Raw genomic sequence first — 27,409 nt, 5'->3', positions numbered from 1 at the left:
GATAACGCATACCCTTTTCGCCCTTGGCTCCTCACTACTCTATTAAACCCACGTACGGAGCAGGAGATGGCATACAACTCCGCACATACAGCCACTAGATCGGTTGTGGAGCGGGCATTTGGTCTTTTAAAGGCCAGATTCCGGTGCCTAGATCGGTCTGGTGGTGCTCTAATGTATGCTCCATCCACTGTGTGTGATATCATAGCTCTGTGAGTGGTGTTCCATAACATCACCATTAGGAGTGGGGTTCCTTGGGTGGAGGAGGCCGAGGTTGCTGTCCAGGAGGTGTTAGATGCTGACCCCACCCCTCCAGAATCAGTTGATGCTGTGTCTTTCAAGCAATATGTCCTGGACACCTACTTCTCTTGTAAGTGTTTTTGTAATGTTTTTTAAAAATACAACATACATAGCTAATAAGTTTATAATTATACAATTTATTTACACAACAAAAACACATCAAACAAACAATTTTTATTTTTTTTACGGGCCCTCTTTGCTGGTATAATGGTTGCATTGCATCGAGGATGAGTCTGGCTTCTGGTAACCCGTGATATAGAAGGCAACAGTGGGGAGGAAGCAGAGGCCAGTGGAGCAGCAGTGAGTGACTGTGCAGCAGCCGATGATTGTGTGGCACGGGGTGCACGGGGGCACGGGGTGCACGGGTGGCAGATGGGGCAGAGATGGCAGATGGGGCAGAGATGGCAGATGGGGTAGAGGGGGCAGATGGGGCAGATATGGCAGATGGGGCAGAGATGGCAGATATGGCAGATGGGGCAGAGATGGTAGATGGGGCAGAGATGGCAGATGGGGAAGAGATGGCAGATGGGGTAGAGGGGGTAGATGGGGCAGAGATGGCAGATGGGGCAGAGATGGTAGATGGGGCAGAGATGGCAGATGGGGCAGATATGGCAGATGGGGCAGAGATGGCAGATGGGGTAGAGGGGGCAGATGGGGCAGATATGGCAGATGGGGCAGAGGTGGCAGATGGGGCAGAGATGGTAGATGGGGCAGAGATGGCAGATGGTGCAGATATGGCAGATGGGGCAGAGATGGCAGATGGGGCAGAAGGGGCAGATGGTGGTAAATAATAGTTACATTGCTGATTAGAATGTGAATATGGTTCAATGTCAACATATGGGTTGGTTTGAAAATGATGGCGATGCATTTGGGGTCTTAGACTAGAACCAATAGAACCTTGAGAGTAGAGTTGTTCAATATGTGAAGACGGGTGCGCGCGATAAGACCTACTTGTGGAATGATAATCGGGTGAAGTGTAGTATAATTGATACATGGGACTAAGAGATGGAGAGAAAGAAGTAGGAGAAGATTCCTGTGATATGCGTGATTGGGGATTGGTGATATACACTGCAATAAGGTCAGTGAGACGGGTAAGGGTAGTGTTGATAGAAGAAAGGTTTAAGTCCATAGTGTTCTCTATACGGGTGAGGCTACTGTGTAAAGTGTGCTCCATACGGGTGAGGGTTGTGGCAATATCTGTGGTATTGGACTGAATAGTGGCATTTGTGTCTCTAATACTGTGATAGCATGCGTGCAGTGATTCCCGTTCACTGACTTCTGACTCCTCACTCATCTGATGCTCTTCCACATCACGTGGCTCCTCCACCAGCTCATCCTCTGAAATGTCTTCCGCTGTATTGGGCCTTACAAGGGGAAAGAATTTAATAAATAATGCCGTCCTTAGGTAATTTGTGTTAATTTATATATTTATATATATGTGTGTGTATATACCTGTAGCTGTGATAGGCTCGCTGGCGGGTGGGCTACGTCCGGTGTCAATGCGGCCCACACCTTCAACCATCTCCGCATCCAAAGAGGCCAATGCCCTGGTCTCCAATGCAGTCAATTCCAGCGTTGCTGGAGGTCCACCACCTGTCATTCTTGCATGTCTTCTGTGTTCAGAAATTGTATCTTTTAGGCGGCGTTTAAAGTCTTGCCACCTGTGTGCAAAATAGACACATTAGCAGGATAATATTATCCACAAAACCTGGACACATCTAACCAATTTTTGTACGCTTCAATACTTACCTTTTCTGGACCTCATTAACCTTGCGTCTGATTGGAGCCACGGCATTGACCTCATTTGTAATTTCTTCCCATATTCTTGCTTTTGATGGTGCAGAGAGTGGACGTGGAGTGGAGCCTATCAACAGCCAATTCGACCAAAATGTCGATTTCATTTTTTGTGAAATTGGGCTGGCGTGTTTTTTTAGCAGCAGCAGCAGATGATGAGCCGGATGGCTCATTGGAGTCTTGTTCAGACATGTTCAGGTTCTCCTGTATATCCTGTATCTCCTGTATTGTATTGTATTGTAATCTAAAAAAGGAAAAAAGAAAGTGCAATTATTCCATTTCCTACGACGCTATCTATGTCAGGTAGCAGACCTAGGCCCATGTTACTTACCCCAAAATGGAGCAAGGTTCTCCTGTTTTTTAGGCACAGAAGTGATCGCAATCTAAAAAAGGAAAAAAGAAAGTGCAATTATTTCATTTCCTACGACACTATCTATGTCAGGTAGCAGACCTAGGCCCATGTTACTTACCTCAATATCCACCAATATCAAACGTTTCCTGACAGCAACTACTTTGAAAAGCCATGCAGAAATTGTCAGGGCGAACTTTCGCATGCTGTATGCGATTTTATAGTGGTGCGTTCAGTTGCGTACGCGCCAGAACGCTAGGCACGCTTGAGCAGTGATTGACAGGTCAGTCAGCCATCTTAGTACAGGTTCCGCGATGGACGTGCAGACGCACCGACGTGCACTGAGAACCAATCGGTAAGCAGGATATTAAACTGTCATTTCTGAGACAAAATGAGGTCTGCAGTATTCTCACGTACCGAACTGCGGGTGCTGACAGCAACGATGGACCGTTGTTTTGAGCCCGCAGGGAGGTACGTGGGAAATGATGAGAAACTGCAGGCATACAGAGCCGTGCGCAGGCGTTTGCGTATGCAGGTTGGTACCCGCCGCTCCATCGTACAGTTGCAACGCCGACGGAGTGATCTGCGGAGACGGCAGCCCGACCTTCTTGCAGATTTGAGGGCTGAAATTATTGCTAGTAAGTCGTGCTCAAACACTAAATAATATGGCAATGTAATTTTTTCTTCTCACAGTAAATATGGACAGAAAAGGCCTATTTTCTGACCATTCTCATACTAAACGTATGAATAATGTTAGTCTTGTTTGCGATTATTCTGATTATTTCCTATTATATATATGTTAAAAATTTTAGTGTACATTTTTTTACAAATTTAATGTTATTGACATGAGTACCATTTTAGCATTCAAAGCTACCATTCGCTGCATGTATGTATGTATTCGCTGTGTATGGTGAATACATTACAAAAATACACATAAGTTAACACATCATGGTCTCCAACAGGACGCCAACGCAGCTCCGAACACCACCGCCAACATCAACAGGTGGTCACACCGGAGGCGCCAGGTGGTAGCCAACAGCCACAGGTGGAGTCAGCGGTGGTGGAGGATTCGCCGCAGTCCGCTGACCTGGCAGCATCACCTCTGCTATTCCAGAGCCAACCAGAATCCACCTCTCAGCAACCACAAGTGCTGGTTGAGGAAAGTAAGTACATTACATGGTAATTTTTCGTATACTTTAGTTGTGGTTTTTTTTTTTCAATATATGATGTTTGGTTTTTTTGGGTAGAACATGACAAACAGTTTTCACTGGCCATTCACAGTACAAGGCATCCTAAGTTCCCACAATGGGAAAAATGTCCTCCGACCAATTCTTGTCTTGTGCGCAGGGCAACTCAGCTTCCAGTCTTTAAAAATGCACCCTAGACGGTGAGATTCTCCTTGGCTAAATTTTGCAGAAAGTTAATGTATACAACAAAACAATATAATACTAATATAATACTTCGTATTACTTGTGTCTCCCCTTTCCCTTTAGGTTGTAAGCTCTCATGCGCATGGCCCTCTTTTGTTGTGTGCTCCTTCTACAGTACCTTCACCTCTTGGCCTTTTTCGATAGGCCTGTTTTCCCTGTTTTCTTAAGCTTAGGCCTTTTTCTTGCTGATTTCTACCATCCCTTTCACTATCTGTCAGAGATAATCTGATTTAATTGTCTTTCATTTTTTGCAGCTGATGAGGAGTCGATGGGTCCTCCAAGGCACAGCCAGAGGCTTCTGGGTGAATTAAAAAAACAAGAAAAAAAATCTAAAAAGCATAAAGAAAAAGCCAAAAAATGTAAAAAAAAAAAAAAAAAAAAATCTAAAAAAAATGTTAAATACCTTTTATAGATTATTTTTTTTTCCTGTTTCTTATTGAACATTTGTTAATAGTTTTAGTATATAAATTAAAATATTTTTGTTACAAGAAAAACTGGTATATGTGTGATTTCATTGAACTAATTTACGTATTAGCATTATACACTTAAGTAAAGCTGTTGTTTAAAAGCCAATGGAGAAGAGGCCAACCAATAGGGTCACACCTCACATTCGGGATAAAATGTGATAAGGCCCAAAGAAATAACAGTTTGGTACGACATAACCTCTTTCTAAAACATATACTGAAAACAGAACCAAGACACAACCTGATACACAGGGAAAACAGGGCTAGCGGCATAACCTCATTGGTGTTATATAGGTTAATAAAGTCATCAAAAAATTCCTTCAGCAAAAGACACTTAACGAATAAAATTGGATCATTGTTTCTTTACAAAATAATAAGCTTCCACTCTTTTTCTATGCTGAAAACTCTGATCTTAAACAGACCAGAGATGTACTTTGTGTTTCAACAAAAGAAGGTTATACCATAATTTACACCTATCATATAACAATTGGATGAGAAAGTATTTAGGCGTATCCTGATCCTTTTGAGTCTCCTGGATGCAATGAACAAGTCGAAGAAGTCTGTGCAAGTCTTTGTTGAAAATCTCTGGATTGAAAACATAGGTTCTTTGAATAACTACTTCATTTCTGTTCATATTCTTTTCCTTCCAGCTGACACCAAAGGCTTATATAATATAATAATAATATAATACATATGACATTATAAATACACATCAAATATACATGATATACTGATATATGATATACGATAAAACACTGAAAATATTTCAATATTACGAAATTTTAAAACATCTTGACAGGGTAAACAAAGTAGCATAACAAGGAGAATATATATTTTTACGGTTATTTGCAACCAGCACCATGATTCAACAATTGAGAGATACACCAATGATGTTACTATGCACTAAACAGCGTAGCGTTCGCTTCTGCACGTAATGCAAGTTTGTGCCGGCGTGTACGGATGTGAACGGGTAGAATAGGAATACTTGCGCCGCAAGTCATGAAGCTGCGTATGTGAGAATACGCAGCTTAATGACTTCGGCCGTTCGCAGCCACAAAGTACGTACATTAGTGCACATACGTACGCTGCGCTCATTTTGCGTCCTGTAATGACTCAGGCCCATAGTGTTTATATGATCCATACTATTAACAAGCACTACTTTTAAATAGTGCTATGTTTGGCTTCGCAGGGAAGCAAGGATGCTATTCCTCTTGATTGTTTATCTGTTACAAGGCAGGACCAATGCTATACTCTATGGGCCTGATTCATTAAGGAAAGTAAGGCAAAAAATTGAGTAAGTTTTCTCCTGAACAAAACCATGTTACATTACAAGGGGTACATATTAGTTTATCATTTTGCACATAAGTTAAATACTGGCTGTTTTTTCATGTAGCGCACACACTTGATAGCTTTATTTGTAAACTAAAATTTAAAGTTCATCTAGGACATGCCCAATCCAATTATGAATCTGCCCCCACATTTTAAATTTACCTTCCTCTCCAATGCGACATGGTTTTGCCAAGGTGAAAATTTACTAATTTTTTTTGTGATCCTTTCCTTAATGAATCAGGCCCTACATATCTTCATGAGAAGTCTTACGAAGTGAGGGCAATGGGCATGGTCTTGGCAGGCTCAGATTTCAAAACAGACATGGCGGAATCCAAGTGTTGACACACTGCATTTTCAGTTGGCTTTAGCTGTCAGAGGTTTGTCCAAAACACTATTAATAAGGATGAACTTTCAATAATATCCTTCAGTTTGTTAGGAACTCCTCCAGCTGGTACAACAAAACTCAAAGTCTACTCCGAAAGCCAGGTGTTCACTGGAGCCCCTAGTGGTGGGGACAGACTTGGCCGCAGGCTAACAGAGAGTCGAGAGTTGTGTACCGGCTAAGGAGAAGCCAGGGATAGGGTGTTATGGCGAACAGCAGCGTGGGGTTCAGGCAGGGTTGGTGCCGGCAGCAGACAGCGAATCCACAGAACAAACCAAGGTCAGAGGTCACAGGCACAGGTTCGGAATCCAGGAACAGGTGAAAGATATGGGGCACTAGCAGAGAAGCAAAATCCGGGTTCAGGCAATTGGTCAGGGTCAGAGGAACAGGTTCAAAGGTCCAGGAACAAGCAAGGGTCATGCACGGGAACTCTACTATAGGTTAAACACCAAGCACAGAGATAAAGTAGCAGGCAGCAGAACTGTAAACAGGACGCTATAACCGGCAGTGAGGCTCAGTCCTCACTGCCTTAAATAGTCCAAGTAGCCAATCAGGGAAGAGCCCTTACAAGTATTCAGAGGAGTGGCCTAATAGATAGTGTTGCTGGTGTCGAAGTCATATAATTGGATGAACAAAAGTATATTGGTTAATATTGTTTTATTAGCCGATTGCACTCAGTATGCCACGCTACACGTGGCATACGGCGATCGCACGGTAAAATATGCACGCACACAATCGCATGACAACATTTAGTTATTTATGTAATTCATATTCATATTGGATCCATTACACAGTAATTTATGAGCAGACAGTATTTGGTTTATTATTAGTTTATATAATATGATTATATGTGCACTTCAGTAATATATATGGTTCAGATAATAGGAAACGTGGCATGTCTAGTATCATATTAAAACCCTATTCATCAGCAGCTGTCCGGTGCAGTAGGCAAAGAGATCGCACATTGCATACTTTAGTTATTGATATTAGGGAATAAACCTTTGTATGATGCTGGCTATGAAATGCTCACATCCCCTGGAGAGACGACCCCCACCTTTGGATTCCTTAGATTGAATCAGCCTATGACCTGTTTACCCTGAACCCACCCAACGTCTGGACCTATAGAAACAAGCTACGTCATCTCTATTGTTCACTCTGTAACACTGTACTGTATATATAATCATAGCTGCACCCCCACCAGCCTCAGTCTTCACTGATCACAGTATTCAAGGGTGAATCACTGTCCAGGGGTGCCCGTGGTTAGCGCAGCGAGCGCATGCGATAGCAGCGGTATGTATGTATCTTTGGCTGTACTGTACTCTATCATATTATAATAATGTATTGAATTGTTGACTATTTACATCTGCTAAAATAAATCACTTTGTGATTAGAAACGCAATACAATCGCCTATGCAATGCTTATTTGAAAATTATAGAATTACTTTAATACTGGTGGCCAATAGTAATGCAGTGTTCAGCTGCATAATAAATAATCCACCCATACACACTGCCTCCTAAATACCTAGATAGCAATAATTGGCTATCACCTAACTAACCCTGTGCGCGCGCCTATTTGCCAGCTGGCCGAGTGCCGCGTCAGGGAGCCTGGAGCGTCCCGGTTGTTGCCCAGGCAATTGGGACGTGGAAACCGGAAGTGATGTTCCGGTCATAGCGACGGCCGGGACGCCAGCAGGGTACCCCAGAGAGTCGCGGCGGTGCTATCACAGTTCCCAACAAGCCTAAATTCGTTTTTGGATCTTTGGGGTTGGCCAAATAATAATTGTCACTGCTACAGTTTTAATTATTCCCAACCTGTGTGATGCCCCAGACTTACTACAAAGGCACTTCTCTGTCTTCAGAGTAAGACTGTAATTGCATATTCTCTCCACTCTCCTGAAGATGTCCCATATGTTCTCCGCAAGTGTCACTTAAAATAGCGATAGCCAAATGAATATTCGTAATAATGACATCTAATTCGTAGTTGAGTCACCAACCACTGGTTTGTAAAAACCTGCGCATACATCTTAAATTAATAAGGGACCAAAACATGAATTTGACCAGAACAAGTCCAGAATAATAAAGATACTATTTCCCCCCTGTCTGTGTCTTGTCTTAAAGAACATTTAGTTCTGCCAGAGCAAAATTCATCAAGAAATGTAACCGTCTCTTCACCAAAAGCATTGAAAAACTCAGTTTATAAAGATGAAAAGACATTGGATCCACAAAAATTTACAAACCACAATAGTTTGATGAGAATAATGTGCAATCAAAATTTTTGTGCATTATAAACAACAATATACCTCATTCTCAGCAGTACCACATGGTTATATAGCAAACAATAATATGTCTGAGACCCTTTGAAAAACATTTGAAGGGGCTGTGTTGGTCATGTTTGCATATACTGGATGTTATGGGTTTCTTTATTGAATACTGCTTTAAGGAACAATTATATAATGACAACTCTTTTTTTTGGTGTATGTTTCTCGCTGTCACAACTACTATAACAAAATGCCATGGGAAGGAGATTCTTTGTCATTGAAAGCATGTTGTGGATATTTTATCATCACACAAACACAAACATACACACATACACCTGTACCTCAAACCTGAATCTCAAACTTTTGGAAGTCTTTAGACTAGGTAACGGTCATGCAATAGTCCATTAACTAGGAAGGAGGGCACGGAAGAGAGGGAAGACCCCCAGGGGGAAGAGGCGGGAGCGAGAGGGGAAGGGGGAAGGGGGTCCTCGAGGAGGAAGGCTAGGTAGCTGGCGAGCAGAGTTAAAAGTGGTGAAGACAGGAGGAGAGAAGACCCTGCTCAAAGGAGCGTACAATCTAAGGGGTGGGGTAGACTGACAGAGAGACACGGGGAGAGAAGGAGGAACGGAGGATGAGGATAAGGGAAGGGGAATGAAGGGGAAGAGTCAGAATTCATCTTTAATGCCTCTATCTTCCACTGTCTCTCCTTATTTCAATTATACCCCACCATCTGCACAGAAAAGTCAATCGCCAAAGCTGTTTTCAGATTAGTAGCTAATATATATAAAGTATTCACATGTTTATAGCATTCACACGTTTGCTTCTCCGTGCTCCTGTTTCTGAGTATAGTCTGCTCCTGGTTGATACTCGGTTTTGACCTCTGCCTGTGACCTGACCACCCCTGATTGTTGCTTGTATAGACCTTTTGCTTATGAACCCAACGACCGACTCTTTGCCTGTTGTTAGACTCTGCCTTCCATCTGAGAGACCATCTCTCAGCCGCAGGATTGTGGTGCACATTATCCACTCCACTGGACTCAGACTACTAGAGAACAAGACCTGGGGCATCCGAGTACCTGTGAGCATGTCTAGCTCTACGGGAAAGGCGGCTGCTATAAGCGAAGACCTCTGAAGCGGTTCTAGGAGTTGATACCTGGGGCGTGAGCCCTAAAACTCCATATGTCTTTTATGTGTTCCAGTATGCAAGTGTATGCAACATGCGAGGGTACATATTGTCATTAAACTTTCATTTCTTTAACTTGTTTAACTGATGAGGCATGTGTCCATCTCTTCAGTTCTGTATTATTATATTAACTATAAGAACTAAAATTTACCTGTACCTCTGTGTATTTTTTTAAAGAATGCAAAGGCACAGTAGGAATATATATATAAATATATATATATATATATATATATATATATATATATATATATATATGTATATATAAACACATATGTCTACTTGTATAATTGTACCTATTATGTCCATTATCTACCTCTATGTGTATTGGCTGAGTAGGAATCTATACAGTATATATATGTGTGTTGATATGTCTCCTTTCATAATTGTACACCGATATCTACCCTGTGTCTCCAAACTGGTGTTGCCTTTATTTCAGGTGTACCTATCTAGCAAGTGCAACCAATAAACCAGAAAGTTGTTTACAATATCTTTTATTTATCAACATTATCCACAAAAACTGGATGTAGAAATTTCAGAAATTGTAGAACAGCTTAATCAACTAAATAAAATATTTTAAACTTGTGTAGTCACGGTTAATCTGGCGTCAGGCTTCAAACATTACTTTCCCATACAAGTCCGGGTAAGTTTTCTCCAGTTTGTGGAACTTTTTCTTCACATCATTGAAGTTACCTGAGAGGTACTATTATGTTTGTGGCCACCAGGAGTTCTTAACAATAGGTGGCAAGGGAACATGTTGTTTGGCCAGAATTACTCCAGTCACATAGGTTCAGAAAAACATAGATCTCACATACAGGCCAACTCACTTAAGGGCCAAAAGAACAGAAAAAATAAGTAAGGCACATGCACACAACCTGATATACCAACCATGGTATGGTAATATGGGATTATCTCTATCCATATTTGGAAGATCAGTACAAAATTCCCATAATAGGGAAGCCTTTGCAAAATTTTTGGACAATGTGACTGACCAGATACTGGACATATTGAATATAACTTCTGAGACTTTAAAATATCATGTGAAGATCCTCAGACAACATCAGCTGGTGCTCAACTGACTGCTGCACAAGGAGAAATCTGCCAGATAGTTGGCCCTGCCTGTTGTTCCTATATTGCTGATAATTTTAGTGAAGCTATAAAAGCGCACATTAGAAAAGTAAAAAAACTTACGGAGGAATTTAGGAAACAACACAATGATTCTAAATATGATCTTGACACAAAGGGCTGGTTCTCATAGTTAAACCTGGCTAACTGGTTCAAAGGTTTAGGAGGATGGGTTATTGGAATAATTCAAATGATAACACAAGGATTGTTGCTAATTTTTGTTATCTTTTTAGCTATCAAGTTATTGATATGGGCAATTCAGAAAATGTTATCTGCCTCCTGCTGTAAGAAGCCAGCTATAAGTGTGAACTTGCCAGCAAATACCCCACAGAAACATGAGAACATCTATTATATGGACTATGTCTCAGATATGCAGGAAGGCTTAGATGACGAAACTGAACAATATGACATAATGAATGATGTCTATTGATTATTAACATGTTATACTTTTGTTTATTCTCTCTTTCTTTCTCATTTAGTCTTTGTGGGTTTTTTTTGGTTTTTTTTGTGGGAACACAAGTATATATAACTATAGGGTTAGCCATTGCCAAAAATACTTATGCATACTACAGGCATGGAACTGTTGTTCCCACCCTATCATATCGTTAGGATGGATAGGGTGAAGCAAGGTATATGTGGTTACTTTTTGCCTAGGTAGGGACAGATAAGGCTTAATTAAGATTATCGTTATAAGGGAAATGTAAAAGAAGTTATGATCTTTTAATTAAGCAATGTATAGTTTGCATATAAATAGTTAATGAAGAAGCCAATTAGTTAAAAATGATCAAGGCACAGACCTTCATAGCTACAGGAGTTACAATTAGATTAACAATCTTTGTGTCAAGGGTGAGAGGGTTTACTTCGGAAACCCCAAGAAATAACTCATTTATAGAGTTAAGAGAGAGACAAGGACACAAGACAAGTCTGGAGAGAAGGATTTAGAGATGTCTTTGTACAATTATGTCGGTCATAATTACAATGTAAAGGATTGTTTTAATTATTATACTAAGTAACCACAAGAGGGTATGCTATGTTTTCTGTATAAATATTAGTATACCAGTTTCAGTAAAGCAGAACTGATTATTTCAGACAACTGTGTGTGTGTCTCAGATCAATTCTCCAGGCACTGTATACCTGAATTAAAAGGGATTTTTAAGGTGACAAAAGGTCTATTGCCTTTAACAGTATATAAATCAAGAAAAGAAAATTATTTTAATTATGTTTAATGATGAAACAGAACACGCTGTTTTTACCGGTGAGACTACTACTATTTCCTCACCTTGGACACTGCTTGTCATCACTTTATGCTGATGTCCCACCTCATCTGGCCAGCCGTGCTGCCGTGCTGGTCCATACCAACTGAAATAAAGAAGCCATTTTTTTATATAATGGTAAAGGGTAAAGCATACGTTTTCTAAACTTTTTAACAATGTTTAATCACATTCTTTCGATTCCTCTTTTCTTTCCCAATTCCTATCTCAGTGACTTCTTTTTTTATAGTCCCTATATCATATTTCATTTTAATTTTTTGTGTAGCTATGCAGCACACTTCATTGCTCATTCTTCTTTCTTCTATAAAAGCTGTTGAACTTTTACTAATAATATTAATTGTTATTGTTACCATTAATTACTAACATGGTTAATTAACTAGCTTTACAAAGTTTTAATAACCTCTTTTAATACTTACTTTTTTTAATGTTCGCTCTGATTCTCTTGAGCTTTCTTTTCTCCCTGTTTTTTAGGTTGCATCACATTTTTTTAATCTGAAACTTAGTTCTATTTATGATTTTCTACACTCCATTTTAGTATTTTCCCCTATTGATAGTCATATTCGTGCTGGTTCAGCACTATCATCATCACCTCCATCTCCCTTAGGCACATTAACTTGGCTTTTTTAATGTCCTCCAATTGCATCCCTTCTACTCCATCACCATCCCTTCCACTCCTCCATCTTATCACGTGCCACTGGCGTCAAACTGGCTCCATTATAATTTTATAGATGCAGACATGGACTTTCACATTTGGTATGGATCAATCATGGCAACTATAACTGCAGAGTTGAAAATTGTTGGATCCACACTGTTCGGGTGGGCTCGGATTAGCGGAATCCGAGCCCGCTCATCCTTAATTTTGACCTCCTGCATTTCACTCATGATGAAGAAATAGCAATGCAGTCTACCTGCAACATGGAGATGGACACTAGTGCCTCACCTGAAGTTATAGAAATGGACGACACACCAGCAAGGGCACAGTAAGTAAAACATACAATTTTGTTAATACGTAAAATATTTATTTGTTTACATTTAGCTGAGAATTAAGTTTACAATCAAACATACAATGCGAATGCACATACATTATAAAATGTCATTTTGCCAGGACACAGCACCCTCACCATTAAAATATTCCAAATAATTCTCCCTATTTAACCATGCTACTGAAATTTCTTGACTGGGAACAAGACTCCAGTGGTGTCAACCCTACCACTTCCACAACTTCTACAGGACTCTCAATATTGATAGGTGCACTGCGCACACTGTGGCTTTTTTGCCTAAGAAAGTTGTATAGGACAAAACAAGCCATCACCACCTTGTCTACTTTGTCTAGGCACAGATTTGTAGCAGAATGGAAAATTCTAAATCTGTTGCTCAATATACCAAAAGCATTTTTCACAACTTGTTTCGATCTTGACAATTCATAAATAAATATCCTCCCATCTGGTGTGAGAATTGCGGATAAGGTTATAATACATTGTAATGCAGCTCAAAGGCTTCATCAGCTACAAAAACAAAATTTAGTCCAAATTGTGGTTCAGTTATTGGTGGCAAATTAACAACATTGTTTTTAAGTATGTCTTAGAAAGGAGTCTGTTCCAACTCCCCATCATTTTACACTTTTCCATTTTTGTCAATATCTACAAATAGGAATTCATAGTTGGCATCCACTATTGTCATCAGAATAATGCTGAAGAATCCTTTATAGTTGTAGTAATAAGATCAACTTTTTGAGGGTGGCATAATTCTGACATGTTTGCCATCTATGGCACTGCCATAGATGGAACATTCCCAAATGTTTCAAAATCTTGCGCAATAAGTTTTCATTCCTCTATAGTTGCAGGAAACTGTAAGAGAAAGATTGTTTTAATACATGTATGTACTGTCATACTAACTATATAACTATAACCTTCTGTTTTTATTACACAACCAACTCTTTTATCTGAACAAGTATTTGTTTATGTGGCAGAGCAAAGTGGGACAACACCACATGTAACCAAGCTGACAGAAGACAGCCAGGAAAGCACATTTTTATCCACACAGTTAACCACAAATGAACCCACGCCGGACAATGGTAAAGCCACCCAGCCACAAGGAGATCAAACTGGCGGGAGGGGAAAGAAAAGGACCCTAGAGCATGAGCAAAGTGATGCTCTTATGCGAAAAATTATAGAGTCTGTGTCCTACTTAATGTCAAGTGAACCAGACGACATTTATCTGCTTGAGGCAACACTCATGAAAATAAAATGCAAATGAAGAGATGCAAAAAGAGATGTAACGTTTGGTTTATGACATAATTTATAGGGCACAGAGGGGGATCTCTCACAAGACACTATATTGACCCAATCCCCCTACACACAGGTCCAAGGACATTTCAGTTCGACCCAGTCTGATTCATTTCAGCCACCGCCACTCTACAGGCAAAATCCGGTTATGGCAAGCCAAGCAATTACCCCTTCTGTCTACCCAGGACTTCAACACCTATGGTAAGCACAAGTATTCTACAGTACAGAGGGAGTCTGTCATCATTGGAAAACAGTAAATATTTACATTATGAACAACTTCGACACCTGTTTTTTTTATTAATAATACTAATCATAATAATAATAATAATAATAATAATAATAATAATAATAATGTTTTAAAGTATTTATATGCTTTATGTGTGCCCTATTTCAGATAAAATATTTGTTCTGCTTTCCCTTCTTCAGGCCATCTTTGATCTGCACACCAGAGATGAGTCTCATACCCCTCTAGACCCAAAGCAATGTTTGCCCTCAATTCTCATAAATACTCGTTTAGCTTTCCCATCTTCGACCCATATCTGCCCATCTCTGATGGGCAGAGATGGGTTTCATATCGCAACAGCATATAGGCCAAAAGCAACAGTTATACAAATCTACTGTATTTTGTACTGTACATTTTGTTTGTGTGGTTTTTAATGTTAATTAATATGTTTCATTTTTATTTTAATTGAAAAAAAAGGTAAAGTCAGACTATATCTTTTACCAATCTTCATATATTGTCCACACAGAACTTGTGTGATAGTCTCACAGGTCTCAGGTATGATCAAACCCAGAGGTTGTGGTGAAATTGCTGTGCTGTATTTGAGATCAACCAGTGTTCTTCCTGTGGCCAAAAGTTTCAGGCTAGCAACCAGTCTCTGCTTTGCAAATATGGGTCTCCTTAAATGGGTGTCCTCCTCCTGGATGAGTGGAGTGACAAGCTGGAGCAGTTCCTAAAATGTGGAGTCATTCATTCGTCCTCAGGAAAATCCTAAAGTTATCTGGGTTAATATCCTGTATCTTCTGTAGCTGGAGCATATGTGAAAAAGAGTAGTTCCTCTGGACCACTCTTTGGTCCAACAAGTCCAATTCTTTCTTCACCATTCCATCTGGGTCTGTGTTTGCAATGTTCTTACCATATTGACAAGCAAAAGACCACAAGCTGGCTGTTGATCCATTGTGGCCATTATATTAAAATAAACTATAGTAAATGTGCAGTTGCGAACGAACGTACACTATACACAAATGTGCTATAGAACGAATGGTGATGATGTATTTCCTTTTCTGGAATCTTTGTGGGAATTTTTTACTCTGATGTTCAGTCCTTTAATCATATTGCTGCAGGGAGGTCATATATCGGTTCACTATGTATGGAGTCATGAACTTTTGAGACAATCTTATGACAGACAAAAATCACAACCTGGACCCTAAAGCATGCAAAAAATCGTTTAAAACGTGTATAGTGTGTACGCATGAATCGGCAGACTGATCGGAAATTCAGTTGTTGGTACAATCATTGTACATAACACATTGGTCGGAAATATCTGTAGTGTGTGACTAGCCTATGTCAATGCTTTATAAGTAAAACATAAAAATAATAATACAAATATGGTACCAAATTTGGAATCAAGAAATTATAAAACTGTGAGCCAGACTACTCTCATAGGTAAATTATATGTAGGGATTCTGAGGGTTGTAATTCTGAAATATACTATATAATATAAGAATAAAACAGTATCGGCATCATTTCATGAAGAACTGGTCATGCCTAATAACTATGATCGATATGATTACTTGTGTATAACAGGGGTTTGTATTGTGTTCTTTCCATTTTAATATATTTATTAATGACCTTGTAGATGACCTATAATGTAAGGTATCCATATGAGCTGATGAGTCTAAGCTATATAGTGTTATTAATGCAGGTCAGCAATTTAATGTGCTACAGAAAGGTGTAGAAAAAATTGCAAACGGCCTTGACAGTACATTTAATATAGTAGGGTTATGTCATAATTGGGCTTTGGTAATATTGATGTTACGTAACATTAAATTTTATATAACTTTTACTCTATTGAGGTAGAAAAGGAATTAGGCATCTTAATTGAGAGCAATCAGAGCAGCAGCACAGAGTGTCAGAGAGTCGCTGTAAAGGTAACTAACATCCTGAAAGGCACAAGAAGGAGAAGAAATGCACTTAATGCAAACATAGGTTCAATTTCAGGCACCTCAGTGTACGAAGGGCATAGGCAAGAGGATTCAGAGAGGGGCAATCTGATTAATAAAGTGAATGGAATGGTTTCATTATAGAAAAAATAGAAAAAAAGTTTATAAAAACTACATTGCTTTGTTTTGGAAAAAAAGATGCCTTAGAGGTTACCTAGTTTGTATATATAAATATATTCAGTTTCAATATGAGGATTTGAATTTTCACAGCAAGGACCACATGGGAATGAATAAAAGAAAGAAGGTTTGTGGGTGTGGTTCAGTGACGGAACTACCATTGGTGTGGCAGGCGCAGTGCACCGGGGCGCATGGAGATAATGGGGCCCACTCTCTGGCAGATGCAGAGAGTCAGGGGCCCTGGTTCCCTCCTCCACGCCTCCCTGCACTGGGGCCCACAGCTCGCTAGTTCCACCTCTGGTGTGGATAATGGTGGGTGGCAGCAATTAATTTATTGGCGGTCACTATTTATTTGATGGTGGGGGCTATTTAATATAATAGTGACATCAGAATGGTGCCTGTTAATTTATGGTGGAATGATGGCACTATCAATGTAATGATGTCATCATTTGGGGGCTATTAATTGAATGTGGAGCTGAGTTTGGGAAGAATGTGGACTATTTATTAAATATGAATGCTAATTACATTTCAGAGCTGTTTGGAAACAAAATAGGTTTATTTATTGAACGTCAAAACCAAATCTCCTAGTCGCTAGGTTTAATATCAAACCAGAGTCAGTTCTTTATGAATGGAGGTGCCAACTCCTTCCAATATTCTTCAACCTAATGAATAACTACAATAAGGAGCGCCAGTCATTTTGGTTATATCAAATAAAAATAAAAAAATAAACAAATATGGCAGAATACACACAGATTCCTGGTAATCATTAAAAATCCATTTGTTTAGCATAAGATCAATAAAATGTATTATGTACGTAACTTTATCATTATTATCTACAAACTTATTTAACATTGATATCACATATAGAATATGTACACAAATGTATATGATGATGGGGTTGTCCAAGATGGTTAGAACAATAATTACCAGATTATCAAGTCTAATATAAAAATCACATATATATTATATATAAAAAAGTACCTGGAGGGGTCAAGTTGCCAGCTCGCCCCCTTCTCTATCTAAATCACTTGTTCTATGATGGACTGTATGATGTCCACGTGTCTGGAAATTGAAATATGCAGGCTGAAGTGTCCAAACTGTAAATATAACTCCTTAAAACAAGCCAATAGTTGGAAATAGAATGACATACAGTACTTGCCAGGACCAATCACGATCACCAGTGTATTGCTACACATCAGGATGCTGATGGTTTATGAAGATTTTCTCAGCACACACTGTGCACAGCTGACTAGATAACTAAATTAATCTAGTATATATATATATATATATATATATATATATATATATATATATAGTTTATATCTTTATAGATTTTAATTCATCTGGGGTTTTTTTCAGATTATCATGTAATTTTCCTTAGGTCTCATGTAAAGGACATGACACAAATCTTAAAGCTTATTTGCTCTATCTGTTGGCAGCATACCAAGCAATTTCTAACTTGTGTTGTTGAATCATTATATTCTAACATAACACATGAATTAGGTATACTAGTGCTTGAATATTAGCTAAAAAAAGATAATGACCTTGATGAGACACTCTAGACTGCCATGTTCGCGCCAAGCTTCGCTAAACTTTATATGGGGTTGCTTGAGGAGCAGCACATATGGGGTGGAGCTGCTGGCGTGAACCTGGAACTCTATTGCAGTTAAAGAGAAGATTTGTTTTTTGCTTGGGATGGGGATGATTAGGTTATGAGCACGTTTGTAGAATCCCTTAAATTACAATGCTTTTGGACTTAAATTCATGAGCGCTTCTAGCTCTGCCCAAAGGTGCCCATAAAGTCACAAAAATACATATATCAAAGAGATTGATTCCAGCAGTTTCCTGAATTATTATTGAATCAGCTGACTCTGTAAATCACTCAAAAATGTACATATTGTTTTGCAAATATATACATTTTTATTAGCGGTATTATTGGTTTAGAGTATGATGTTTTTAATTCTGCCTTCTTATTCTAAAATTTCTCAAATAAAACATTCGTTTTGTGCAAAATTCCCATTGAAAAAATATATTTTTTTAAATTGGTCTCCCAAGCCAACAAATATTTACATCAGAGTTAAATTGTATTTAATCCAGAGATCTGGTTACTGGTTTTGATGATGAACCGGAATAGAGAAAATAGTGGATCACTATGTGTTTTAAGTGTATTGCCAACCGATAAGGGAAAACTAAGCATGTGTCTTGAATTATATTTTCTTTGATCATAGTATCTATGTATAAACATGATTGAGTGTAATTTCTAAGTGTTATCCCTCTCCCTTTCTCTTTACATTTGCTATAAAAGACAATGTCTTTACACAGGGTCAGACTGCCCCCCTCCCCCCGGGGAGCCAGGGTATTCCCTGGTGGGCCCCAACGCCTAATAGCTTTGCCTCTTCGTTGGTGGTGGGAGTAGGTTACTTTAAAAAAAAAAAAAAAACAATACTTACCTAATAATAGTGTCGACGCCCCTCTTTCCTCCTCCCTGTTCCGTTCGCACTGAATGTTGGGCGTGACATCATCACGTCATGCCCGACATTCAGTGAGGAGCGTTGCAGAGAGGAGCCAGATGAAAAAAGCCAATAGGAAGGTAAGTAAAGGAACAGAGGCAAGGGGAGGAAAGCAGGACAAGAAAGAGTGATGAAGAAGGGGGACAGAGAGGCACAGAGTGTTCAAGAGGGGGGGCAGAAAGGCACAGAGTAATGAAGAAGGGGAGGCAGAAAGGCACAGAGTGATGAAGAAGGGGGGGCAGAAAGACACAGGGTGATGAAGAAGGGAGAAGCAGCATGGCACAGAGTGATGAAGAAGGAAGGGCAGCATGGCACAGAGTGATGAAGAGAGGGAAGCAGCATTGCATAGTGTGATGAAGGGGGGAAGCAGCATGGCACAGCGTGATGAAGGGTTGGAACCAGCATGGCATAGAGCGATTAAGGGCGGAAGCAGCATGGCACAGACTGATAAAGGAGTGAGCAGCATGGCACAGAGTGATAAAGAGAGGGAAGCAGCATCGCATAGTGTGATGAAGGGGGTAAGCAGCATGGCACAGCATGATGAAGGGTTGGAAACAGCATGGCATAGACCGATTAAGGGCGGAAGCAGCATGGCACAGACTGATAAAGGAGTGAGCAGCATGGCACAGAGTGATAAAGAGGTAAAAAGCAGCATGGCACAGAGTGATGAAGGGGGCATCATGGCACAAAGTGATGAAGGTGGGGAAGCAGCATGGCACAGAGTGATGAAGGGGGGAGAGCAGCATTGCACAGTGTGATGAAGGGGGGGAAGGTGAAGGGGGGGGGAACATCATGGAGGGCACAGTGTGATAATAAGGGGGCACAGCATGGTGATCATAAGGGGGCACAGTGTGATAATAAGGAGGCACAGCATGGTGATGATGAAGGGGCACAGTAATGTGTGTGATAGCACAGGGGGCTTGTGTTAATGTAATGTGTGTGATGGCACATGGGGCTTGTGGCAATGTAGTATGTGTGTGATGGCACAGTGGGCTTGTGGCAACGTAGTGTGAGTGTGATAGCACAGGGAGCTTGTGGCAATGTAATGTTTGGTGTGTGTGGGGGGGAGGGCACAAGGGACTTGTGGCAATGTAATGTGTGTGTGGTAGTTGGTGGCAAACTAATGGGTGCTCCTTTGTTTGTGAGGTGATGGTGGGGAAATTTAATAGTGGGAACTATTAATTTAAGATGGGGTGGTTTGGGGGCTGTTAATTGAATGTGGGGGTGATTTTGTGGAGATTGAAATCTATTTATTAAATATGAATATTATTATTTAATGGTAAGCAATGGTTGCGGGGAATAAGTATATTTATTAACTGTAAATACTATTAAATTATTGCTGGGTTGATTGGAGGGAGGGAAATAGGTTTATTTATTAAATGGGAATACTATTACTTTAATGTTGGGTTTGATTGGAGAGATATATATCTATTTGTTAAATGGGAATACTATTATTTTAATGTTGGGGCTGGAGAAAGGCCTAATTATTAACCATGGGTGCTATTCATTTAGCGCCGGGTTGGTTGGCATTTTCTAAATGTGCCCATTTTTTTTCCAAATAGGGTCCCCAACATTCCAGGATCCAGACAAGCCGCAACTAAAGAAACCAGCAGCCACAGGTAGTGAAAGTAACAACAACGGGTAGGAGAGAGCAGGACAGTCTGCCAACTGTTCTGATTCTAGTGGAACAATCCCGATTTTTGGTGACTCTTCGGCCCAATGTAAGGGGCAGGCCAAGACTGTGTACTCTTTATATACACACTGCATTCTTTATATACTACACTATGGTGCTAGGTGTCCTTTTTCAGGGTTTTCCACACCTCCTTTAGTACTTTGGTTACACCTGTCTAGTGACTGGCCACACCCATTCTGGTGGAACTCTACCAATGTATTCCCCCTGTGGGCCCTTCATGCCCCAGTCCGACACTGCCTTTACATTAAACAAAATAATTAGTATTCTGATGCTGGCTATCCAGGACAACAAGGATGCTAAGTACACCTCCTGCCAGCAGTCATCTGATTGGCCAGAGTAGCTGTAAATAGAGCTGACGCTTAATGGAGCTCTGTGTAAGTATAGGGATTATTTTAATCTTCTTTTTAAATGTTTCTTCTGGAGTATCAACCAGCTACAACCAGTCCTGGTCCAATAGTGTAGTTTTATGATCATTCTCCCATTTTTCAATATAGAGCTCCTGTAAGGAAGTTGTGGGGGATAAATACAATTTTGATATTACTTTGTGGGAGGGCCTTTTTGTCTCCAAAGCTCTTCAAACTCTGCAAAAAGTGGCAGATTTGAAATTACCCATGTGAACTTCAATAAAACAGAAAAGAACAGTGCTTGGAATAGTTCTCAAACTGCAAAATATATGTATGTCTCCAATTCAGATAAAAATAGTATTATTGATTATGATAGGTTTTTGAATGGTATTAACTAATATAAGGAACTGGCTCCAAACCAAATTTTTAAAAAATTCAATACTTTTTTATTGTATCAATACAATTGGCAAATTGGTATTAAAATGCAATAAACCACAATAATATCACACAATAAAAATAATGGTTACACACTCAGATGCATACAGATCTATGAAGGTTTCATTACACAATAAGTCCTTTTTTTGGAATGGACCATTTCACTTTATTAGAATAGCCAGACACGGGCTCAGTGGTATTAAACAGTGAATAACACTTCTTGATTTCTATATGCTCAATTCTTCTTCCCAATAGAATTTGCATGGGAGTGTAGTCTATCCAGATTGAGTATACATAGTATATTTATATACATATAATATTTGGAGATTGTGGGCCTGATTCATTAAGGAAAGTAAAGCAAAAAAATTTGTAACTTTGAACCTTGGCAAAACCATGATACAATGCAAAGGGTGCAAATGAGTTTATTGTTTTGCACATAAGTTAAAAACTGGCTGTTTTTTCATGTAGCACAAAAATACTTTATAGCTTTATTTTTACACTGACATTAAAATCTAGGACATGCTCTATCCCAGTTATAAATCTGTCCTCATATTTTAAATTTACCTCCATCTCTAATACATGGTTTTGCCAAGGTTCAAAGTTACTCTTTTTACTTTACTTTCTTTAATGAATCAGGCCCTGTGTGTCTACATAGTGTGTTGGAAATGGTGTAGGAGCAGGAGTAAGGATTGGAGAGTCTGGTGAGTTTTTTATATAAAGATGTTAACAGGTGTCTGATTTGGAGGAATTTACACAATTCTTTTTTGTGGAGAGTGCAAAAAGGAGTTTCAGTGTAGACCTTCATCTAGAAATACCTGCCTCCACCCATTCCTTCAGTAATATATTGGGAATAATTGATTCCAAGACTTTAATTTGGATCCAAATTAAAGAAAAAGGGCAAATATTATTTGCAGAAATTATCTTGTCCCAAACTTTTAGGCCACATTTTAGTGAGTATTGCGTAGTGGCAGGTGTAGGCTTCTAGGTAGCCAGAGAAGGTATCCTAGTAAACAACTTTTTAGTGCTTTTTTCCATTTGTACCCAAGCTTTATCTGAATGTTGGGATGTACAATGATGTAGGCTATTTATTGTAGAAGCGAGTTGATACAGAAGATTGGTGGTCATAAGTCCTACATTTCTTTTGTTCTCTGTACAGAACAGTAGGAGAGGCTAGATTTCTGCCCTTTTCAGGAGAAGTTTTAAATAATTTGAGGTTAGATCACCATTTTTACTGTGGTTATTTTACCCAGCCACAGAATATATTAAAAGATCAATTAAATCGGATTAAGGAATGTCTAAGCGCTTTTATGATCTCTAATAGCAATCAAATTGTGACAAAAAAAAATATTATTCAAAATGAACAAAATACAAACATACTTATATATGAGAGTCTTTGTGTATATTATTCTTCTGTCCTCTTAGATGGATGAACCAGATATTGCCATTGAAGTAAGCGTACTAAAAATATAGTGTAATTCAGTTAAACACTTATGTCATAATTGTGATGCATCACTGTGTAGAATATCATGACATTTGTTGTGTCCAATACTTAAAACTTCACAATCTCATTCTGTGCTTTGTAATCGAAATGCCTCGTTCACCGCCTCCTAGTGGCAGAGAACGTACTAGAGGTGTTCTCTAAAAAGGCCTGTGGTAAAGAGTCTTTTAGGTCAATCCTCCTGAATGTTCTCCTTTTCTTAATTCAACCCCTCATTTTAGGGAATATATAAAGCAAGAGAAAACAGATCTAGCGTAATATAATTTAAAACTTTTACATTTTTAATACAATACACTCACACTAGTAAAACAGTAAAAACACTCCAAGTTAAAATATGTGCATAAGTCTGTCTACCAGATGGAATGAATAAGAAGTGTAACAAGATCTTTCATTTCTCTGGGGTATTAGAAACACTGAAGTTTCCATCCAAATAGAGATGTTAATGCTGGTAGGGTATTTAACACAAAGACTATGTCCTCATCCTCCGACGCACTTCAACCATACAAAGTAGGTCTTTCTCAAGGTGGATGAGATGTATATATAGCTCCATCTTATAGTCACATTGTCCATCACGTATACAGATTTAAAATACAATTGAGTCCGAGGAAAGTGAACGCCAATATATATTGTGCTATTTACTAAAATTGAAAATCAGATATGCAATATAAAGAGCTCCCATTTTTATGGGGCCTTTTAATAATGATCATATATTAGCAGCTATTATTCTGACACCGCGGCCAGCCATCACAGCAATTATTCAAGACATTGTGGCAAGATTTGGTTATAAGTTGTCAAGGTATCGACTATGAGACCAGAACTCATATAGATGTCACCTTCGATCCTCTCTTGTTTGCATTCCAAAACTTACTCAGATTGATCAAAGGTTTGAACAATGCATTACACTCCATTCTCATATCCGAAACAAGTGAGATATTAAAATGAACATATAGAATAGCATCCAAATAATTGATAATCAGCTCCAATTTGACTGCAATAAAATAAAATATATCACATACACTCAATTGACAAATTAAAATAGACCATAGAAGGATAATTTACATGACAATCAGATTCGGCCAAAAAATTATCACTGTAAAAGAACATAATTATGTCCTTAAAGGTAAAACTTATCACAGATATTAGTCATCTGAACATTTAGAAAGGGTTAACGCATTAAGTTCACAACTAAGCAAGTTCCATTTTTCAGAGTTTTTTTTTTATATTTTCATAAAGTGCTTTATCTTCTTTCCTTTAAAATGAATATCTGTGGGGATCTAAAATGACTCAAATGTTGCAATCATTATACAATGAACAAACATAGGCCACTGATTTATACATTGATGGATAAAAAATCTACCATTAGGCTAGGAAACAATGAATCTCAAAGTCTTTATTTAGGCCCTGAAGTTTAAGACAATTAAGTATGTATATCCATGATTATTGATATTTCTGTATTTTCAATTGCACTGTAAAGAGTCAATACCCAAAATGTACTAAATCTTTCACTAAGCAGTTGTGCTTCTCTTTAAATTCTACTGAGACTAAATCTCAATACAATTTAAAATCTTGCTCCCTTTCCTTATATTCCTTACATTCTTTATTTTCAATTTTGAATGCAGTAAACAAATTATTGCAAAAATATGGATAGGTACAGTTTTAAAGGTTTGCAAGATAAAGTCCGGCATGGACACACTTTATGTGTTAATGTCCAGTTATGGTATACTACCAGTCCACCAATGCTAACTTAGCTATATAAGCAGCAACACAAAAGGTGTAAGGAACAATAATAAACAGCTGATATATAAAAAAATGAGGGAGAAACAAACTTATTCATCACGACTACTCCCATTGGATAAGACATCTGTCCATCAGAAATAGGACACATGACAGCAAATGTGACCTATCAGGAACCTACCCGGAACAAGGGTGCCTATAAGAGATTAACTAATGGGCCCCCTTTCACAATCCCTGAGGAAGCCCCAAGGTGAAACGCGTTGGATTGAAACCACAGAACACAATACAGCACTGCTCTCTGTAGGTATTGCTGAGAACACCTACATTCAAACCCACCGCTACGAGCGGCGGCATCACAGGCGCATGCGCATGCGCAATAACTCACTATCTGAGACGGACACTTCCGCCAGGCAACAGGACGGGACAAACATCTCCACGGCAACGGGCCCAAAGCACAAGGGAGCGCGTTCGGGTTAGGACTATCCACAACTATGTGATCCGCGATCTGCCTCACTAAGGGTAAGTCTCTAAACCAGCCTCCATAACTGGGCTCATCCGATGGACCTGTCTGGCTCTTACTAACACTCTCAAACCAGGACTTTGTTTTTGAACTAAATCAAACCTATTTGGGGATTTTTCAGCGTCTGCACTTTATATCTGTTACATAATCTCACTCAGGAGGAATGAACTGTCTGGCTCTTACTAACACTCTCAAACCAGGACTTTGTTTTTGAACCAAATCATTCCTATTTGGGGATTATTCAGTATCTGCACCCTATCTGTTACATATCCTCACTCAGGAGGAATGAACTTATGGAATCCTCATTTGAACAATATTTGTAACCAATACTAGTCTTTGTCGATTTGGCTATTACTCAGTGTTGTTGTACACACGGAAAGCCCTTTATACCACCAGCTGTTATACATCCAATATATGTGTATCTGTTTAATATTGCTTTTACAAGCTGTTACCTATTGATGCTACATGTAAGGGGCTGGTAGTTATCTACCACCAAATAGGTCATATACTGTCGCTATTTTATGTATGTATCTATGTACAGCACTGTATAACCTATACAATATATGTTACATTAAATTGTTTTATACATAACTACATTGTCCATGCGCCCAGGGACCCATCATCATCAAAAATACTGTGTCTAAGGGCTGAGCTACCCTTCATCCTTCCCCCTCCCTTCTCCATTTCCCCCTCCGGTCCCGTATGGCTGCAGTTTACACAGATCTATTTGCATAGGGAGCGCTGAATCAACAGTTTTAAAGGAGCAAAGTAATGCATACAGCTTCATGATAACCAATAAGCTAATTGAATAGTATTGTAGTTATTGATCATTTTGCTACAAGAACAAGATAGACGACACATGCAAGACAGAAGACAGGGGAAGGAAAGTAATATGAACACAAGAGGAAGAGTTTTAGAATAGGGATACAAAGAACAAGGGAGGAGGGGCCTCAGACAAGTTTTGTATAGTAATATGGGCTCCAGTCGCTAACCGACCTAGATTCACCAATCTAGATTGGAAAGAGGAGAGGCAGAACACGCGCAATGGTCTGTATGCAGTTAGTCAACAAGGTGGAATGAGATTTAAATGTAGATGTCTATTTGAATTCCAACCATGGGAACTAGGTGGCCCGGAAATTCATGGGAAATTCATCCAACCTCATCAAGGTAATTTCATCCATAGACAAATAGTAGTTTATCCTATTAAACCATTCCTTAATGGTGTTGGTGGGGAGGGGTTACAGAGATTGCCAGTGAATTGGGATAATTGCCCTGTCAGCATTATTAAGATGCTTCAAAACAAAAGTAATCACTGTTTGCCAATACCTAGGTCTGAATGATCCTATACTTGAATTGTACCTCCAGCAGAATGAGGACACCTTGGGAGAAAATGTATGGCCTTGGTTAGGAGCCATGTACCATCTCATTAAGATTTTGTCTCAATGACTGAAAGGCTATGTGAACTTGCATGCGTAGTTTGGAATATTTTGTCCACTCAATGTCAAACAGTGGTCTTGTAGATCTTTATTTCAAGAGCTAAGAAACCTTGGCATGGACTGAGATAAGACTTTTTGAAACATTCGCACAGAACTTATCCATATCAATTAAACCACCTGCTATATTTAAGTATCGCCAACATTATTTGCAGGAGGTTCTTCCAGAAAGAAAATTATTATCATTTGCACAAGGAGAGAAGAGAAGAAGATTCTCTCATAGAGGATGTACTCAGGGTTTACATATTCTTACAAATTACTTTATTATTATACTTTTTAAAATATCTATTGAGTGGAATATTTAAGATATGGAAGTAAAAAGTGAAACCAAAAAAATAAATATGATTAAAAGTGATTGTACACCTATTAGCACTACTAAATTTCAAGATGCACTTATGGAATATTCATGTTGTCCGATCATTCAGCAGCTTTTTCAAGTCTGCCTTTGTCTCCCTCAATTCCTCAATACTGATTGAGACATGGAACCCTTATGGCCCATTTTGAGAGTTAATGTTTGGCTTCTTTTGGTTGTTTCAGGAGGGACCCCAACTGAATACAACACCCACATTTGTGTGCTTCCCATAAAGTGATTTTGGACAAGTCATCAGTGTTGCTTAGAGAAATATATTCCGCTATAGCCCCCTCTAGCTGAATCTTGCATTAGTGTCTCATTGAGGT

The 27,409-nt window shown here is 39.1% G+C and overlaps 1 long non-coding RNA gene across 1 annotated transcript; it reads left to right on the top strand.

The window, feature by feature from the left end:
• The first annotated feature begins 308 nt into the window (after positions 1-308).
• LOC142101661 (uncharacterized) lies at positions 309-4,190 on the top strand. Its single transcript, XR_012679109.1, has 3 exons — positions 309-367; positions 3,403-3,603; positions 4,125-4,190. It is a non-coding gene; the product is annotated as an uncharacterized LOC142101661 (long non-coding RNA).
• Positions 4,191-27,409: the final 23,219 nt, after the last annotated feature.

This window comes from Mixophyes fleayi, chromosome 9 (genome assembly GCF_038048845.1).
Source record: "Mixophyes fleayi isolate aMixFle1 chromosome 9, aMixFle1.hap1, whole genome shotgun sequence".
Lineage (NCBI taxonomy): Eukaryota > Metazoa > Chordata > Amphibia > Anura > Limnodynastidae > Mixophyes > Mixophyes fleayi.
Note: the sequence above shows the minus strand (reverse complement) of the source record. Positions and strands in the feature narration are given on the sequence as shown.